This window comes from Glycine max, chromosome 5 (genome assembly GCF_000004515.6).
Source record: "Glycine max cultivar Williams 82 chromosome 5, Glycine_max_v4.0, whole genome shotgun sequence".
Classification (NCBI taxonomy): Eukaryota; Viridiplantae; Streptophyta; class Magnoliopsida; order Fabales; family Fabaceae; genus Glycine; species Glycine max.
In genome coordinates, this window is record NC_038241.2 from 26,902,241 (window position 1) to 26,908,240 (window position 6,000).

The 6,000-nt window shown below is 35.5% G+C and overlaps 1 long non-coding RNA gene across 1 annotated transcript; it reads left to right on the forward strand.

Annotated features, from left to right (window-relative positions):
* The first annotated feature begins 1,952 nt into the window (after positions 1-1,952).
* Positions 1,953-3,928, forward strand: LOC106798844 (uncharacterized). Its single transcript, XR_003267050.2, has 2 exons — positions 1,953-2,437; positions 2,746-3,928. It is a non-coding gene; the product is annotated as an uncharacterized lncRNA (long non-coding RNA).
* The last annotated feature ends 2,072 nt before the right edge of the window (positions 3,929-6,000 follow it).

The window sequence follows — 6,000 nt, forward strand, 5'->3', positions numbered from 1 at the left end:
GTGAATGCATTGGCATCATCATGGTGGAGGAGAATGTTGGGGTCGAGTATCAACAACCTTGAGATGATTATGCTTTTGGAACAGAAGGTCTGAACAAGGCATTGGAGGAAACAACATTCATACCGGATGAAGAGACTCTACAATTTCTAAAAGCACAAAGGATGAGGTTAGTATTTCTATTGACATGGAAATTGAAGAAGAAGTTATAAACCAAAACATGGTTAATGGACCAGTTGGGGTCATTAAATGTATTGTCTCAATGACAGTTCTTACATAGAATTGTACAAGTATTGGGTGCCAGGGTTTCTCTAATCTGATTATCAACTTAATTGTTAATCATAATGTGTTTGTTGTAAACTCATGCAAATGTGAGTAAAGCGGAATTCATTATCAAAAGGATGCAGTTTAACACTACACTCATCATGTTATTGCTTTGAATGGATAGTCAAAGGGGCTGTGGTGCATGTGGAATTTTGATGTGTGGCAAATTAAAATTTGGAGGAAGACACTCAATATATGCATCTGGAAGGAGAGGTCAACATGAAGTTTGGTGTTTGACAGCAGTCTATGGAAGTCATGTTCCTTCCATGAGATGTAATCTTTGGAATTAAAAACTACAAATAGGCCCTATAGTTTTAAAAATGTTTCCAATGTGGTCCCTAAATGTAGATTATTGTTATGTCCCTACAAGGAAACAATTAATTTTTTTTGAAACTATGATGACTTTTTATAATTTTTAAACTTGGGGTGCGGGGACCTATTTAAAAACCTTGAAAGAGTACAGGGAAGTGCAGATTAATGTACATGGAAGTGCGGGGACCTATTTTGATTTTAATTATGAGAATGCCACCTTGTTTATACTTTGTTTCCTGTTTCCAAATGTTGTATAGAAAATAGTAATCATTAAATTTTTTTATTGTTTTCTATTTTCACTATTTCCTTTACAATTTTTGAAAATAGGAAACAAAATGCAAGCATGGTGGTATTTGTAATAACTGAAATAGATCTACCAAATAACTTAACCTTTGTGAGGGTGGGGGAAGTACAAGTTCTTATCTTGTAGTTGTGAGCTGGTGTCAATTGAGCTACAAGCACTTTGGCTCTTTATTGCATGTTTTATGTCTCAGCTTCAATAATATATGATTATTTTTTTAATAAATTCTGCGTGTAATCACTTGTAATGTGTCTTGGCTTTCCTGTTTAGATCAGCTGTCAAGACTCTACTTAATTTTTTCCAGTTATAGAGTTTTAATCAGTGTTGTGACTTGTAATTATATCCACATAGAGCATGAAGAATAAACCTCAAGTTTAAGGTTGATGGAATTTAGCAGAAGCTTCAGGTTGTGAAGGTGACACCACATACTACTTTCATCTGAATCTGAGTTTGGAATGTGCCAAAATCGCTGGCTATATGAGAGACTCTCACAATCGTGGAGGCTAAGTGGGGAATATCATTTTAGTGATAAGCAGAAGAAGCATAAAAGGAGTACTGTGGGGCTTCTTGATAAGGTTTTCTCCTTAAGAAGAGTTTCCACTCCTCACGGAGAGCCTAATAAGGTGGCCAAGACAGTGGTAAAGAAGGAGAAGAAACACTCCTCTTGGCTGATAATTTGCAAACAAAAGTACAAGTTATGGAAACTTTCTCAACAACAAAAAATATATTGTTAGAAAAGCATCGATATTCCACATAAAAGCTGCAGGGGCACGCACATATAAGAAAGGAGGAACTGAATTTATTTTAGAAAAAGAAATACATGAAAGACCGGTACATGGGATTCGAAGTAAGGTTGTTGCTAGAAAAGCTCCGCACAAGGTATAAAAAAGCTACTCCATGGAGCTCCTTATTTTCATCTTTTAGTCTTAAAAATAAGCTACTTATAATTTTAAGGACTTTTATATAAAGTGTGTTTGGCCCAGCTTTTACTTTTAAGGAGAAAAAAAAGGCAAAAATAAGCTGGGGCAAACACTACCGTAGTGTTGAATCCATATCATTTTTGTGCTAGTTGGAATCAGGTCCTTCCTTCTTACCATTTGAAATTTGAAAAATTATTTCAGAATTATTGAAAAAGAGCCAATTACATAAATTTTATGAATGGCTAAAATTGGATCTTTGGGACTGTAAAATCAAGTTACTGGTTTCGTAGTATATTTCGTATTATTTTTTATGAAGATTAATCTTTATGTAGTTCCAATTTATTTCCCATTAACCTTCTGTCTTTTGAATGCATTTTTTGTTATTGGTTTGAGGTGCCTTTTTGCTAAAATTTGCCATTAAATGGTCTAGGATCTTCCTAATTATGCTCAACATATCGTGCCAATTTTCTGTTTGCCACAAGAGTGGCTATGGTGTGAATCATGGTGTGGTAATGCTACAAAATACAAGGCAAAAACCATTGATCTGTGCAACAATCCCATGACAAAAGAACCCAAACTGCAGGTAAATGTTTTTCTGTTTTATGTTGTGTTCATGGAAACTTGTTTCACATCGCAGCTTATGTTTTTGCACTCCTCTTTGTCTTCTATGTCCATTTTTTTTTACTACTTTTAGTCTCAGCTATGCAATGAAGATTTGTAGTCTCAGCTGGCCAATTCCAAGGTCTCAAAGGATATCTTGATTAAAGGAAAATTTTAGTGAATTTGAATCCTACCTTAAATTTTTTTACTGTGGACATAGTAACCTATCAGGTCATCTAAATTCATTAATGTTATATACCAGCAATCAACCCCTCACCTTTTTTTTTCCAGGACAATTGTTTAATACAATGGGGAAGAATGCAGGATTTTGTGAATGTCAAATATTAGGTGGTGTCTTAAAATGCCAACAATTGGTTATTTGTCTTCACCGAGAATTTGAGCACAATTGCCAGCTGGTGTCTTAAAAAGCCAACAAGAGGACTCGTGCTGGCTTCATTGCAGCAGTCTTTGCCATGCAGTGTTTTGAAATTTTGGTAGATGGTGTGTGTGCAATTATAATTGGAGAAAACATATATATCGTTTATTAGGTGTTTTTGGCATTTTTCTGCTGTTAGAATTAGAGTTTCACTTTATTAATGTATTATTTATTACTAGTAGCAGATGAGGTGCTAGAAAATGCTTATAGAGTCTAGACAGACTCATCCTAGAGAGTTGCTTATAAAGTACAGCTCAATCAAGACAAAGTTTTCTGGTTCTGAATTGAAGTCCAATAAGAACTGGATGGACAAGGCTTGAGAACCTGAATCTAGCAAGAACTCTAACAAGAGAGGCAAGTTTGAGTGTACCACTTGCAACAAAATTTTCCACTCATACCAAGCTTGGAGGCCATAGAGCTAGCCACAAGAAGATCAAAGGATGCTTTGCTTCAAGGAATGAAAGCAGTGAGAGCAGTGAGTGTGTGGTGGAACATCAACATGGTGCTAGTTTTCATAATGAGGTGGAAACAGTTAATGAGTCCAAGAAGAGCAAGGGGCATGAGTGCCCAATTTGCCTAAAGGTTTTTCCATGTGGCCAAGCCTTGGGTGGCCATAAGAGATCTCATATGGTTGGTGGGTCTAAGAGTAGAAGCTTTCAAACAATTGTGCTTCAGGAACCAGTGGCAGAAATTAGGGACTTCCTTGATCTTAATCTTCTTGCTGCTACTAAGGAAGAAAGCAATAGCCATGCTGACTCTAACAGTAACAGACCCTGGTGGATAGTAGAAGACAACCACAAACAGGAGGCACTGGTAGGCCTTATCTCATAGCCAAAGGTGACATAGTTTATTGTTCCATCAGTGCTGCTGCAACTTCAGAGTGAAGATTAAAACTGTATAGAAATGTTTCTGTATTCATTCCATTCATTCTTTACAGGATATGTATCTTCTTCTTCCTCTTCAGGGTATTTATGTTTTTGTTCAGATTTTTCAAGTAGTTCATAATATACTGTTCTCTTCCTTTTTTTGTTTTTTTAATTTTATTTTTTCGGATTCTATATGTTATTACTTTTTTGTTTATAGAATAATTTTCATTTCTTCAAAGTTTAAGCTCACTAAAGGTGACATGTTTGTGGGGTAATTATTTTTCTTTGCATCAAAGAAAAATGAATGAGGTGTTGAAAAGTTCGGATAGGTACCCTTAGCCATTACACATGAAGGGATAGAAAGGTAGATTTTATATTACACATAAAGAAAATCCATAAGGACATAAAAGCAAATGTACAATAAAATTATATATGTCAAATAACTGTAGGAGATAAAAGTTTTTACTATAAAGCAAATCCATAAGGACATAAAAGCTTAAACTGTAAAGCAAATCTCAAAAACTGGATGATAGGCACAAGATAAATATTCTATCACCACTCTTATCATTCTACCTAAACAAAGAGAGAAGATAAAATCAATTTAGATATTTTTCATTGATGATAATAACCAAATGAGGGATACATTTACGTTGAGTAAGATTTGTGTTGAGTAACCTGAGTGCAAAAGCTGTGTGGACAACAAGGTCAATGTCTGGAGCTAACAAGAAGATGATTGAGGCACTAACTGCTAGGAAGAAGGAACAGTATCTGAACAAGGAAGAGTACCTGCAACAATTTAAGATGAACTGCCATAAGTTCCATTTTCAAAGCTTTCATCCAATATATGCATGTTTTCAATAATGCAATTAGTAAACCAATGACACAAACCAATGTAGTATTGATTGAGTCTAAATAGAAATGTAGTATTGATTTGCTCCATTTTATGGACTCATATTAAATGTCCATTAAATATTAATGAATTTGAATTATGTGTATGAGTTATGTAAATGAATCTAGCAAAATCAAATATATAAATAGAAAATTACATTAGACGATGTTAATTAATTCTCCTTCATCATGATCATTACGATTAGCATGAACGTCGTCAGCTTCTTCTTCTCCGACAATGTTAGGAGTGATTTGTGCGGTCAAAGGACTAACATAGGTGTCCATGTATGAATCATCATCTTCTACATTGACACCAATTGTTTTGCCCTGGAGAACCACGCACCACCTTTCATCACAGGGGTCTTGCACGTAAAATACTTGTCTAGCTTGTTTTGCCATGATGAAAGGGTCATTGTGGTAACTAAGTTTCTTTAGGTATACCAACGTAAATCCTATATCATCGGTGCGCACACCGGTGTTGCTGTCAACCCATTTACATTTGAAAACACATACAGTAAATTTCACATAGTTAAGCTCCCAAATTTCATCAATGAACCCAAAGTAAGGGATGGATGCTACACAGGGATTGGCGTCATTCACACTTGCGAAGTGTTGAGATTCAGCCCTTAGGGTGACCCCACTGTTCTGAATTGTACTTTTGTCATCTTGTGCTTTTGTGTAAAATGAATACTTGTTTATGTCGTATCCTTGCCAAGTTATAACATTTCTTTTAGGCCCATCTGCTAGCTTTCTTAATGTTTCTGAAGCATTCTTATCTGCAAAGATTGTATCTTTAAATCAATCACAGAAAGTCTTGTTATGCTTTTTCAACACCCAATTCTTTGACATTTTTGGATTATTCTATTCAACTAAAGCTTCATGGTTAAGTATGTATGGCAAAACTTCATTATTGTTGTTCAAGACATAGAAGTGAGCTTGTAACAAATCTTCTACACTTGGAGTGATCACATTCAGTCCTCTTGAACCCTTACCACCCACTCTGTCATCATGCCGAGACTCAGGAAGGCCAGCAAGTTTAGCCTTCTCAATGTATTCTGAACAAAATTCAATGGCTTCTTCTGCAATGTACCTCTCAACAATAGATGCTTCTGAACGATATAGATTCTTTGTATACCCTTTTAAGATCTTCATGTATCGCTCAACCAGGTACATCCACCATAGATAAACAGGACCACAACATTTGATTTCTCTGACCAGATGCACAATCAAGTGAATCATGATGTCAAAGAAAGCAGGGGGAAAATACATTTCCAACTAGCACAGTATAATTGCGGCCTCATTTTCCAGCTCATCAAACTTGACAGGATCAATGACTTTGCTACATATAGCATGGAA